The 15,043-nt window shown below is 47.6% G+C and overlaps 1 long non-coding RNA gene across 1 annotated transcript; it reads right to left on the reverse strand.

The window, feature by feature from the left end:
- Positions 1 to 492: 492 nt before the first annotated feature.
- On the reverse strand, positions 493 to 10,026 carry LOC142254466 (uncharacterized). The gene is made up of 4 exons (XR_012727231.1): positions 9,945 to 10,026; positions 7,022 to 7,097; positions 5,832 to 5,879; positions 493 to 556 (listed from the first exon to the last, which is right to left on the reverse strand). It is a non-coding gene; the product is annotated as an uncharacterized LOC142254466 (long non-coding RNA).
- Positions 10,027 to 15,043: the final 5,017 nt, after the last annotated feature.

Here is a 15,043-nt window from a genome sequence, read left to right on the forward strand (position 1 = left end):
AGTGAGCACTACCATGCTCGGGTGCTCAGTACTCGTAACTAGTGATGAGCGGGCACTACCATGCTCAGGTGCTCAGTACTGGTAACTAGTGATGAGCGGGCACTACCATGCTCAGGTGCTCAGTACTCGTAACTAGTGATGAGCGGGCACTACCATGCTCAGGTTCTCTGTACTAGTAACTAGTGATGAGCGGGCACTACCATGCTCAGGTGCTCAGTACTCGTAACTAAATTAATCCCAAGCACACAATCAATTGCAACAGGGTAATGCAAAAAGTGATTTTTATTATAATTATGCAAGCAGAAAGAGAATGCCACTACCGAAAAAGCAAAGACAAAGTCAAGCCAACGTTTCGGCCTTCACAAGGCCTTTGTCAAGGACTTGCCTGTAAAGAAATAATAAAGATTATATACACACCAATGAGTGAACATAATGTACATATTTACAAGGAGTATATATACACACATACGTGTATCAAGAAGTGACGGGTATAGACGGATTAGACGTCAAATGGGTAAACCACAGGTAGGGCGTTCTGCTCTCAAAGCACAACTTGCTGGATGGAGAGAGGGATACAACAACAATAAGCACCATGAGAAGAATGGCAAGCAGAACGTACAGTAACGGCAAGTACGCGCTGGTACATAGCTCGATCAAATGGTGATGCCAGCAGGCAGTGAAATCATAAGATGAACCCAATCCGTTCAGAACCATCGAAGATGGGTGACATAGTAGACAATGCAGGACATACTGTATTAGCAATACAGATATACGTATAGCACTTGTTACCGGACGGGCAGAACCAGGAGGAGGCAGTGGATTAAACAGTGCAACTGCTATATTAGTCAGGGCCGGATTATAGGCGGGGCAGACGGGGCTTCAGCCCAGGGGCCCCCACCACAAGAGCCTCTGAGGGGGCCCCCACCACCATCTGTGTGTCCGCCATTTTATTAAAGTTGCAGTGGTTCAAGACTGCACTGTACCTTTAAGGTATTTCAATCCCGGCCATCACTATACTGCAGACACGCCCACTGCACGCTATGTGGGCTGCGTCTGCCAGGATGACGTCACCGCGCTGCTGTTTCTTCCTGCCGTAGAGGAGCTTGTGGGAGGACCGGAGGTCTCAGTGGATCCCGTAAGTATGAGGTCATTAATCATGGTGCCGGCCGGCCAGGAGACTGCAGTGAGGAGGGAGCAGGACGCCGCTGATAACTCCAGACCGGTTCCATAGTGTCAGCGGCCACTCTGCTATCAGTGTGAGATATTGCAGGAGTGTGAGCTGCTGCAGATCAGGTCGGGCTGTCAGTGCCGGGTCATCGGCCTCATCCCTCCCCTGCAATAACTCACACTGATCTCCAGCACAAACATCACTACACAGAATCCTGCACTGATCACATCTGAGCCTGCAGCACACATTACACTATATGGCCCATATTACATATAGAATATGTTACATCCTGTCCTGTAGGCCCAGGTGTGATCAGTGCAGGGCATGGTATATCTGTGCACATGGTATACCGCATCCAGTGTACAGAGTAGTGTGATATACTGTGCACACACATCAGATGGTATATAATAATGTGTATATTGTATAGCATCTGGTGTCTGTGTCACAGTATATTGTGTAACAGTCATGTATTCTCCTGTACACTGTACAGGGGCGTACCTTTGGGGAACATGCGTCATATTTGTCCCTGCACAGTAATCAGGGGGGCACCATTAAAGAGTGTGAGGCAGCAGTATGGTGGGAGAATATTGTAAGTGGAGAGTATTGGTGGAGAAAAGTGTGAGGGGCATAGTATAGAGCCTGGGTAGTGGGGGGGTGGGGGGGTTAGCAGTATAGAGAAGGGGCAGCATGGTGGGCAGTGTGAGGGCACAGTATGGAGGGCACAGTATGCTGAGGAGGGGGAATGTGAGACTGAGGTACAGTATAGTGACTGTATAGTGAAGGAGGTAGGCAGTATAGAGAAGGGGCAGCATGGTGGTCAGTGTAACGGCACAGTATGGAGGGCACAGTATGCTGAGGAGGGGGAATGTGAGACTGAGGTGCGGTATAGTGACTGTATAATGAAGGAGGTAGGCAGTATAGAGAAGGGGCAGCATGGTGGCCAGTGTGAGGGCACAGTATGGAGGGCACAGTATGCTGAGGAGGGGGAATGTGAGACTGAGGTGCACTATAGTGATTTTGGTACTGAGGGTGAGGGGAGTATAGAGAGGGGATAGCATGGGGAACAGTGTGAGGGTACAGCTCAGGAGGGGGAGTGTGAGGAGGGGGCACGGTATAGACATTTGGAGGTATAGTGGGTACACAATGTAGAGGACTGTGTGAAGAGGGGGCCCAGAACTGAAAGAAGAGGCTATGTACCATAAGAATGACATTGTGTGGGTCATTTTGTGCAGGGAGCACAGTGAGGGGCAATTATTTATTCAGACGCACAGTGTAGGTCATATATTTATATTTAGGAGCATTATAATCATTCTGCTATTTATTTTAAGGGCATAATGTTGAGATGTGCTGCAGAAGACCCGGGAGGTCTGCAGAGAGGAGCTGTAGAAGACCCGGGAGGTCTGCAGAGAGGAGCTGTAGAAGACCCGGGAGGTCTGCAGAGATGTGCTGCAGAAGACCCGGGAGGTCTGCAGAGGGGAGCTGTGGATGAGAATAGTCATCATGATGTCTGGACAAGATGGAGAAGAAAGAATAAGATGACTCCGATCAGGGAAGATGTCACCTACAAGGTCCCTGGATGTGACTGTATGTGTGTGATACTCAATGCTTTTCATCAGGACTGTGGTTCCTGTATGGTCCAAAGTCTGATAAATACTGATAATAATTCCCAGCATTTTCTTACAATTGTTAAGGACATACTGGGAGTTGTTAATTCATGTGATACAAATGTATATGGGGATGTGACACTGCAATATATTGTTGCAGTAAATTTGGTACTGTAGTCATGTATTGGTGGCTCTGGTGATATATTCGTTTACTGATGAGGGTGCTAGTGATGTATTTTGGTATTGCTTTTGGTTCTGGTGCTGTACACCGTGTGCAGAATTATTAGGCAAGTTGTATTTTAGAGGATTTTTTTTTATTATTGATCAACAGCAATGTTCTTAATTAGCCCAAAAGACTCATAAATATCAAATCTTAATATTTTTGGCAGTTGGAGTGGGTTTTTTTTAGATTTGGCTATCTTAGGAGGATCTGTTTGTGCAGGTAACTATTACTGTGCAGAATTATTAGGCAACTTAATAAAAAGCAAATCTATTCCCATCTCACTTGTTTATTTTCACCAGGTAAACCAATATAACTGCACAAAATTTAGAAATAAACATTTCTGACATGCAAACACAAAACCCAAAAAATTAGTGACCAATATAGCCCCCTTTCTTTCTGATGACACTCAGCAGCGACCATCCATAGATTCTGTCATTGCTTGATCTGTTTACGATCAACATTGCGTGCAGCAGCCACCACAGCCTCCAGACACTGCTCCCAGAGGTGAACTGTTTTCCCTCCCTGTAGATCTTACATTTTATGAGGGACCACAGGTTCTCTATGGGGTTCAGATCAGGTAAACAAGGGGGCCATGTCATTATTTTTTCATCTTTTAGACCTTTACTGGCCGGCCACGCTGTGGAGTAGTTGGATGCATGTGATGGAGCATTGTCCTGCATGAAAATCATGTTCTTCTTGAACGATACCGACTTTTTCCTGTACCACTGCGTGAAGAAGTTGTCTTCCAGAAACTGGCAGTAGGTCTGGGAGTTGAGCTTCACTTCATCCTCAACCCGAAAAGGTCCCACAAGTTGATCTTTGCTGATACCAGCACATACCAGTGCCCACCTCCACCTTGCTGGCATCTGAGTCGGAGTGGAGCTCTCTGCCCTTTACTGATCCAGCGTCTGGCCCATCCATCTGGCCCTTCAAGAGTCACTCTCATTTCATCAGTCCATAAAACCTTTGAAAAATCAGTCTTAAGATATTTCTTGGCCCAGTCTTGACGTTTTATCTTCTGTGTCTTGGTCAAAGGTGGTGGTTTTTCAGACTTCCTTACCTTGGCCATGTCCCTGAGTATGGCACACCTTGTGCTTTTTGATACTCCAGTAACGTTGCAGCTCTGAAATATGGACAAACTGGTTGCAAATGGCATCTTGGCAGCTTCACGCTTGATTTTTCTCAATTCATGGGCAGTTATTTTGCGCCTTTTTTGCCCAACACTCTTCTTGCGACCCTGTTGGCTATTTGCCATGAAACGCTTGATTGTTCGGTGATCACACTTCAAAAGTTTGGCAATTTCAAGACTGCTGCATCCCTCTGCAAGACATCTCACAATATGGACTTTTCAGAGCCCGTCACATCTCTCTTCTGACCCATTCTGCCAAAGGAAAGGACGTTGCCTAATAATTAAGCACACCTTATATAGGGTGTTGATGTCATTACACCGCACCCCTCCTCATTACAGAGATGCACATCACCGGATTTACTTAATTGGTAGTTGGCTCTCAGCCTATACAGCTTGGAGTAGGACGACATGTATAACAAGTATCATGTGATCACAATACTCATTTGTCTAATAATTCTACACACAGTGTATTTATGTACATTTTACTGATTCTGATCCTGTACACACGTAGCAAGCCATAATTTGTAAAATTACATGACCGCAAGGGTTTCTACATTATGTTAGTAGCATTAAAGGTGTTGTCCAGGTTTGTGATGAAAGTTTCTATGTGACTGTAGACTTCTGAATCCTCAGTGTGCACACTGCACACTGTCAGGACTCTCTGATGCCAGCAGTGAGAGCTTGAGGGCATGTAACTATTGAGTGAGGCTGCAGACGTCTAATTTGAATGTGGCCGGAAGTAAGCAAATCGCATACTTGCAGTCCCATGACTACTTGCTCATGGCTCGGGAAAATCATGACAATGTGCAGTCCGTAAGCTGTGAGAATTCAGAAGTCTGCAGTCATATAGGAGAACAACAAATTTTCCTTGTCGACCTGGACAACCCCTTTAATAATAAAAGTAAGCCCCGTAGCATGCCCAATCCAACAACCTGTAATATACTCAATGTAAGGATTCAGCTCTGCTTGCTAATTCCAGAAGTGGTCACATGACCACTTGCAGGTCATTTTAATACTTTGAGTCACAATTAGCTTCTCTTCCTGCTTCTCTTTATGGGCTGTAGTATTTCACTGAACATTGAGAAAATTCGGAAGAGCAGCTCATCGGCACGTGTGAAAATGGCGTATGAGCGGTCACATGACAACTACTCAAACCGCATAAGCCGTGTATAGAAGGGGGCGCCACACTGAACTCCTACTCCATGGACAGGAAAACCTAGATCCACCTCTGATACTGTGTATGGCATACCGTGTACAGACATCAGCTGCTATGTACTACTCCGGAGACAATACAATAGAGAGCACATTGTGATTTTCAGCAACCATTGCTGCCAGTGAGAACTTTCCCTTTATTTTTACTATTCCTTCGCTGTCTTAACATTGGGATCAATAAAAAAATGTAACTTTCTGTGTATAAGTGTAAATGTGAATGTGGCAGAACAGGATAAGATCCGTGCTCAGTGGATTTATTTCTAAATGCTTCAGTTCGTGCTCTACTGTTATGGCTAAAAATGTTAACGTTATGGGGCCCCCACCAGATTTTCTGCCCAGGGGCCCCCACCAACCTTAATCTGGCCCTGATATTAGTAGTCAGGCGCCTAAGAGTAAAACTAAATGTAGCATGTATAAACAACGCTAGCCATTGTATGTAGATAAACAGTATACAGTATATCAGCGCAGTAGACAGTATGAGGTTAAAAAACCTACCCAGAGTCAAGGAGGCATGAAAGGTGAGTGGGTGGATGGAGGAAGTGCCTATGGAAAGACAGGATACATTAGTACAAATTGCTATGCATGTGGAAACCAGGCAAGTAGAGGTGCGCATTATAGATAGTGTGTTTACCTTACAGGGCACAAGGGCAGGGGGACAGGGTCCCAGGGGTGCAGGCATGTGGCAGTGGGGGTCTGTGAAACGGCAGCTATTTGTAGCCAGGGCATTACTTCCTGGTGTGAATCATGGGGGCAGGAGCGCAGGCGCCCGTGACGTCAGTGATGACGTGGGCTTGCTACTGCGCATGCGTCCGACGTCAGTGGGGAGCAGGAGAGGTGCTGTTTGCAAGCATCTTAGTGCGCATGCGCGCAGGACGTCACGGAGGGGGCGGTTACCAGGGACAGGATCCCTGTCAGTGTGGGTCACTAGACTCGGCGCGCTTGTGTGCGTCGCGTCACAGGGGGGGCGGGGTAAGGGGAGTAACAGGCTGTGAACGGGGGTATGGGTGTTTATAATGTCACATAGGGGGCCGGATGTGATAGAGAGGTTAAAGTCCCTGTATGTGGTTATTGTGCTGGTATGTACCGGCTCATAAGAAGCATGGAACCAGGATATGTGTAGTGGGGAAGCACATTATGGATGACTGTGTATACAATGTATGTGTGGTCTGTAGGTGTGGAGTCAGTATATAGGATGTAAAAGGGAGGATTGTATATGACTATAGAGGGGGACTAGAAACATGGATGGGACGAGTATACAGCTATATATTGCTGATATGAAGCTGTTAGTGTATAGCTGATATAGATTGGTGAATACTGCTGGTATATAGCTGGAATGGACAATAAGCTGGGATGTGGCTGATATGTGCTGCTGATATATGAATGGTATAGGCAGAAAGTCCTGTGGTAGAAGTGTATATATGAGGAATATTCAAATTGTCTCTCCAGTAAAGGAGACAAACTCTAGCACAGCTATGAGGAATAATAAAGACAGGGTTGAAAGGAATGTAATGGTTTACTTGGGTGTAGAGAAGATAAGTAGCATATGTATGGTAATGTAGTGTGTTGGAAGAGCACGTGTGCCCCAGTGTATACCGTGTGGGGGGGGGGGGGGGAGGGGGAAAAAAGGGCGGGGGGGGGGGAAATTGTTGGAAAGGGAGGGAATAGTGATGGGGTAAGGATGCTACCTGGTGAAGAGGAGGTGCCAGTTGTGGAGAGGGTGCATGGGTGGGATCCGATCGGTGGAGCAGGTGATCAGTATCTCTAAAAGAAAAAAGAGATAGGTTAAGAAAACGGTTATATAGGCATCAAATAAATACATAAAACATAATGCATGGCAATGGTCCACATAGGTACACAGGCAAGGTTAATAATTCGTTTCATACTCTCTATTCATACCCCACGGTTCAAGGGCTTGTAAAGTATGTATCCAGTATGCCTCACGGTCCTGGAGAATTTGTACCCTATTGCCACCCCTTCTGGGTAGTGGGACATGTTCTAATATCTGAAACCTTAATTGGGAGACTGAGTGACCTCTGGCCGCAAAGTGAGCCGGAATGGGGAGTACAGTCAGGCCACACCTTATAGTCGATTTATGTTTACTAATGCGGTCTCGGATATGTTGGGTAGTTTCTCCAACATATCCGAGACCACAGGGACATTTGATTAGGTAAACAACAAAATTCGTGTCACATGTCACGAACGGTATGCGTTGTTTTTTGTTCGGTTCTGGACTGTGTCTGGGGGAGGTACTGGATGCAATATGGTGTGGATAGTCCCTGGCTTGAAATTTCCTGCTCATTTCTTGATGTCTAAGTGTGCGCGTTGTGGGATTGGAGACGATCCTTTCAACTCTACAATGTTGGGAGATGGGCAGAGAATTCTTGCTATGTTTTGGGTGACAACTACTGTAGAGAAGAAGACTGTTTTTATCTGTGGGTTTTGAGTATATGTCGGTGGCTAGTTTACTGTTGGGGTCCCGGATGACAAGGGTGTCGAGGAAGTTGATGGAATCGTGATCGTAGTGGAGGGTAAAAGAGATATTGGGAGAGATGGTATTGATGTCATTGAAGAAGCTAGTGAGTGTTTCTTCACCACCGGTCCAGATGAAGAATATGTCATCTATATAGCGTTTCCAAATGGGGATGTTGATGGGAAAGAAGGGATGTGGATAAATAAAATCTTCCTCAAATTTGGCCATATATATGTTTGCATATGGAGGTGCTACGTTCGAACCCATTGCGGTCCCTTTCCGCTGCATGTAGAACGTATCTTCAAATAGGAAGAAGTTATTTTCCAAGACCACCCTAAGGGTGTCCAGGCAAAATTGCTTTTTCAGATGGTCAAAGTCGGTATGTGTATTGAGAAACCACTCAACCGCCAGGAGACCTCCTTGATGGTCGATGCTGGTGTACAAGCTGGTCACGTCCATGGTGACCAGGAGATCGTTGTTGGTGATTTGGTTGATACTGGATATGGTTTCCAGAAAGTGGGTGGTGTCCTTGAGGTAAGAGGGGGTTTTCGGGATAAGGGGTGTGAGTATCTTTTCCAGGGTACGGGCAAGTGGAGACAAAATGGAATCGGTGGAGGCGACGATTGGACGGCCGGGGGGGGAGGTGATATTTTTATGTATTTTGGGGAGGGTGTAAAATACGGGTGTGATGGGATGGTTGTTGATGAGGAAACTGGAGAGTTTGCTATCTATCGTGGCGTTGCTGGTGTAGAGGTCGACCAAATTTTTGATGGTAGAGCGGATGGTTGCAGTGGGGTCCCGTGGAATAGGGGTATAGGTTGTGAGGTCACTGAGTTGGCTCTTAATTTCAGACACGTAGTAAGATTTATCAAGGACCACGATGGCACCACCTTTGTCGGCAGGTTTTATAACCAGCTGAGGATTGTTTTTAAGTGCGAGGAGGGCCTTAGATTCCTCGTTTGTCATGTTATGACGGAGGTGTAGCTGTCCATGTCCTATGTTGATTTTAATCTTATCAATGTCACGTGTGACTAGTGATATTGTCACGCTCCCCGGGTCCTCGGCTCCCCTTCCCGGGTCCTCTGTTCCGCTCCCCGGGTCCTCAGCCCCGCTCCCCGGCTCACCTGCCACGCTCCCCGCTCTCCAGCCTCCGGTGCCCGTCCTTCCCAGGCCCCCTGGTCTCCGATCCCGGCGCCCGACGGCTTCCCAGGCCCTGGCCGGCTCCCCTGCGTCCTCCTCTCAGCTTCCTTCCCTGGCTTCTGGCACCCGGGCCGCGCGCATGCGCATTAGGGCGCGCGCGCGGTCACTGACCCTTTCTTAAAGGGCCAGCGTCCATTAACAGGAAATGAGGCTAAACAGGTACAGGGTATAAAGGGGTTTATTGTCCAAGGGGGCGGGGCCTGATCTTCGTGTTTCCTAAGCTAGGAGTCAGGTCTCCTGGTGTCTCTGTGCATATACTCACCTATCTCTCTTGTAGAGCCGTGCCTGCCTCGCCATCCAGTCCTGCCGTATCCTGAACCCCGAACGCTGTCCATCTGCCATCCTGACAGTCCGCACCATCTCGGATCCCTGCGGTGACCCGTCATCTCGCTCCAAAGGTTCCGGACCCCGCCTGACATCATCTCGGCTTCCGAACCTGAGCTGCGTCACCCGGACTACCACCCTTGACTCCGTGGTCCCAGGGACTTCTCCGCTATACTCGTGTGCACGGACTGTTCTGCTGTTTATAGTGTTCCAGCTACCGGACTCTTTACTACCATCTAGGAGTTCGGCCCAGTGGATCCACCTCCTGGGTCTGCCCGTCCACCTGGCCGTGACAGATATGTACGTCTCTACTGGATGGTAGCGCCTAGGTGGTTGAAAGGTGCTTGGATTGGAGAGGCCTAATTCACGTAATGACAGAGAGGTTGTCGGACAAGAGTCCAATATGGGAACTACGGGGTTAGAGCCTGGAGAATCCTGAGGGGTGGCAAAATGGGCCTTTAGCCGAAGATTCCTGAAGAATCTATTCAGTTCTTGCTCCAAGGTGAAGGTGTTGAGTGGGGGCGTGGGGCAAAAGCTGAGGCCCTTTTGTAGGACCCGGGTTTCTGTGGGTGTAAGGGTGAGCGAGGAGATATTATACACGATATTCTCCCTACCTGGGACCGTGTGTTGATCCTGTGCGGGGGAGCCCTGTTTCTTGCCCCTCCTGGTTTGCCTCTTGTCTGGGGACCGGTACCTAAAAAAGAAGAGGGGTTGGGACCGGAGAAACTCTGGTCGCTGTCCGAGCTGTACGTGCTTCTGTAATTCCCTCGATGGGAGGGCCTTCGTTCTGATGGAAATGAGGAGGTGCGCCATTTGTAGACTCGATTTCTCAAGTAGTCGTCTTGATCACGAATTAATTTCGAACGTTTTCGGGTTTGCAGGGTCTGTTGGAATTCCGTGATGGACTCTTGGTTCTTAGTTTTCAGGGAGGAGAAGTCGGCAGCAGGGAGAGTCTGGGACAGCTGTTCCTCGATGGTCTTGATGCTAGCATCAACAGTGGCAATCTCTTTCTGCAGGTAATCAAGTGTCAATATGATAATATCGAGAGAACACTTATTGAAGATACCCTCGAATTGATCGCAGTATGCGGGATTATCAGCAAAGAGAGTTGGCCTTAGAGGGACTCTAAGTCCTCTGGGGATGCGTTGAGCCCGGTGATACTCCGCGAGGGTCACTGCGTGGAGTTCAAGCGACGTGTGTCGCTTCAACTCTTTGAGATAATCCCTGGTGCGGAGCTCCTCCGTGGGTACAGTGAGAAAACGATTAGTTGCGGATATCCCAGCCAGGACAGTCGCCGCTTGATCGTTACTGTACGAAAGTGTTGGGAGAGACATTAAGGGTGCTGTGCAGGAGCACCAGCATAAAATAGTAAGCTAAGTTCAGAGTAGAGCTGGGCTCAACTGCGGGTATGGGGGAGGTGCTTAAAGGGAAAATAGTTACAGTAGTTAGTTACACCTCCCCCCCCCCGGCCGTCCAATCGTCGCCTCCACCGATTCCATTTTGTCTCCACTTGCCCGTACCCTGGAAAAGATACTCACACCCCTTATCCCGAAAACCCCCTCTTACCTCAAGGACACCACCCACTTTCTGGAAACCATATCCAGTATCAACCAAATCACCAACAACGATCTCCTGGTCACCATGGACGTGACCAGCTTGTACACCAGCATCGACCATCAAGGAGGTCTCCTGGCGGTTGAGTGGTTTCTCAATACACATACCGACTTTGACCATCTGAAAAAGCAATTTTGCCTGGACACCCTTAGGGTGGTCTTGGAAAATAACTTCTTCCTATTTGAAGATACGTTCTACATGCAGCGGAAAGGGACCGCAATGGGTTCGAACGTAGCACCTCCATATGCAAACATATATATGGCCAAATTTGAGGAAGATTTTATTTATCCACATCCCTTCTTTCCCATCAACATCCCCATTTGGAAACGCTATATAGATGACATATTCTTCATCTGGACCGGTGGTGAAGAAACACTCACTAGCTTCTTCAATGACATCAATACCATCTCTCCCAATATCTCTTTTACCCTCCACTACGATCACGATTCCATCAACTTCCTCGACACCCTTGTCATCCGGGACCCCAACAGTAAACTAGCCACCGATATATACTCAAAACCCACAGATAAAAACAGTCTTCTTCTCTACAGTAGTTGTCGCCCAAAACATAGCAAGAATTCTCTGCCCATCTCCCAACATTGTAGAGTTGAAAGGATCGTCTCCAATCCCACAACGCGCACACTTAGACATCAAGAAATGAGCAGGAAATTTCAAGCCAGGGACTATCCACACCATATTGCATCCAGTACCTCCCCCAGACACAGTCCAGAACCCAACAAAAAACAACGCATACCGTTCGTGAATACATATCACCCTTTCTCCCCTTCATTTAGCCAGGTTATTAAAAACATTGGCCAATTCTCGGCAGTGCATACCCGGACATTGAGGAATTTCAATCTCCACCTTTGATCTGTCATAAACGTCCTCGCAACATCAGAGACACTTTGGTCCGGGCAGACATAGGTTCATCCCTAAACCGGGACAGACAGAGTTTTTTGGCCACGCCACGTAAGGGCACATTCCCGTGCCTCCATTGTGTGCAGTGCTCTAACGTCACCAGAGGAGAGTTCGTTACACACCCCAGAACCGGTAAACGATATCCCATCCGAGGTTTCTATACATGTGACACGAATTTTGTTGTTTACCTAATCAAATGTCCCTGCGGTCTCGGATATGTTGGAGAAACTACCCAACATATCCGAGACCGCATTAGTAAACATAAATCGACTATAAGGTGTGGCCTGACTGTACTCCCCATTCCGGCTCACTTTGCGGCCAGAGGTCACTCAGTCTCCCAATTAAGGTTTCAGATATTAGAACATGTCCCACTACCCAGAAGGGGTGGCAATAGGGTACAAATTCTCCGGGACCGTGAGGCATACTGGATACATACTTTACAAGCCCTTGAACCGTGGGGTATGAATAGAGAGTATGAAACGAATTATTAACCTTTCCTGTGTACCTATGTGGACCATTGCCATGCATTATGTTTTATGTATTTATTTGATGCCTATATAACCGTTTTCTTAACCTATCTCTTTTTTCTTTTAGAGATACTGATCACCTGCTCCACCGATCGGATCCCACCCATGCACCCTCTCCACAACTGGCACCTCCTCTTCACCAGGTAGCATCCTTACCCCATCACTATTCCCTCCCTTTCCAACAATTTCCCCCCCCCGCCCTTTTTTCCCCCTTCTCCCCCCCCCACACACGGTATACACTGGGGCACACGTGCTCTTCCAACACACTACATTACCATACATATGCTACTTATCTTCTCTACACCCAAGTAAACCATTACATTCCTTTCAACCCTGTCTGTATTATCCCACATATATACACTTCTACCACAGGACTTTCTGCCTATACCATTTATATATCAGCAGCACATATCAGCCACATCCCAGCTTATTGTCCATTCCAGCTATATACCAGCAGTATTCACCAATCTATATCAGCTATACACTAACAGCTTCATATCAGCAATATATAGCTGTATACTCGTCCCATCCATGTTTCTAGTCCCCCTCTATAGTCATATACAATCCTCCCTTTTACATCCTATATACTGACTCCACACCTACAGACCACACATACATTGTATACACAGTCATCCATAATGTGCTTCCCCACCACACATATCCTGGTTCCATGCTTCTTATGAGCCGGTACATACCAGCACAATAACCACATACAGGGACTTTAACCTCTCTATCACATCCGGCCCCCTATGTGACATTATAAACACCCATACCCCCGTTCACAGCCTGTTACTCCCCTTACCCCGCCCCCCCTGTGACGCGACGCACACAAGCGCGCCGAGTCTAGTGACCCACACTGACAGGGATCCTGTCCCTGGTTGCCGCCCCCTCCGTGACGTCCTGCGCGCATGCGCACTAAGGTGCTTGCAAACAGCACCTCTCCTGCTCCCCACTGACGTCGGACGCATGCGCAGTAGCAAGCCCACGTCATCACTGACGTCACGGGCGCCTGCGCTCCTGCCCCCATGATTCACACCAGGAAGTAATGCCCTGGCTACAAATAGCTGCCGTTTCACAGACCCCCACTGCCACATGCCTGCACCCCTGGGACCCTGTCCCCCTGCCCTTGTGCCCTGTAAGGTAAACACACTATCTATAATGCGCACCTCTACTTGCCTGGTCTCCACATGCATAGCAATTTGTACTAATGTATCCTGTCTTTCCATAGGCACTTCCTCCATCCACCCACTCACCTTTCATGCCTCCTTGACTCTGGGTAGGTTTTTTAACCTCATACTGTCTACTGCGCTGATATACTGTATACTGTTTATCTACATACAATGGCTAGCGTTGTTTATACATGCTACATTTAGCGTTACTCTTAGGCGCCTGACCACTAATATAGCAGTTGCACTGTTTAATCCACTGCCTCCTCCTGGTTCTGCCCGTCCGGTAACAAGTGCTATACGTATATCTGTATTGCTAATACAGTATGTCCTGCATTGTCTACTATGTCACCCATCTCCGATGGTTCTGAACGGATTGGGTTCATCTTATGATTTCACTGCCTGCTGGCATCACCATTTGATTGAGTTATGTACCAGCGCGTACTTGCCGTTACTGTACGCTCTGCTTGCCATTCTTCTCATGGTGCTTATTGTTGATGTATCCCTCTCTCCATCCAGCAAGTTGTGCTTTGAGAGCAGAACGCCCTACCTGTGGTTTACCCATTTGACGTCTAATCCATCTATACCCGTCACTTCTTGATACACGTATGTGTGTATATATACTCCTTGTAAATATGTACATTATGTTCACTCATTGGTGTGTATATAATCTTTATTATTTCTTTACAGGCAAGTCCTTGACAAAGGCCTTGTGAAGGCCGAAACGTTGGCTTGACTTTGTCTTTGCTTTTTCGGTAGTGACATTCTCTTTCTGCTTGCATAATTATAATAAAAATCACTTTTTGCATTACCCTGTTGCAATTGATTGTGTGCTTGGGATTAATTTAACTACTGTAACTATTTTCCCTTTAAGCACCTCCCCCATACCCACAGTTGAGCCCAGATCTACTCTGAACTTACAGTACTCGTAACTAGTGATGAGTGGGCACTACCATGCTCAGGTGCTCAGTACTCGTAACTAGTGATGAGCGGGCACTACCATGCTCAGGTGCTCGGTACTCATAACTAGTGATGAGTGGGCACTACCATGCTCAGGTGCTCGGTACTCGTAACTAGTGATGAGCGGGCACTACCATGCTCAGGTGCTCGGTACTCATAACTAGTGATGAGCGGGCACTACCATGCTCAGGTGCTCAGTACTCGTAACTAGTGATGAGCGGGCACTACCATGCTCAGGTGCTCGGTACTCATAACTAGTGATGAGCGGGCACTACCATGCTCAGGTGCTCGGTACTCGTAACTAGTGATGAGCGGGCACTACCATGCTCAGGTGCTCGGTACTCATAACTAGTGATGAGCGGGCACTACCATGCTCAGGTGCTCGGTACTCGTAACTAGTGATGAGCGGGCACTACCATGCTCAGGTGCTCGGTACTCATAACTAGTGATGAGCGGGAACTACCATGCTCGGGTGCTCAGTACTCGTAACTAGTGATGAGCGGGCACTACCATGCTCGGGTGCTCAGT

Source organism: Anomaloglossus baeobatrachus, chromosome 10 (genome assembly GCF_048569485.1).
Source record: "Anomaloglossus baeobatrachus isolate aAnoBae1 chromosome 10, aAnoBae1.hap1, whole genome shotgun sequence".
NCBI classification, from domain to species: Eukaryota; Metazoa; Chordata; class Amphibia; order Anura; family Aromobatidae; genus Anomaloglossus; species Anomaloglossus baeobatrachus.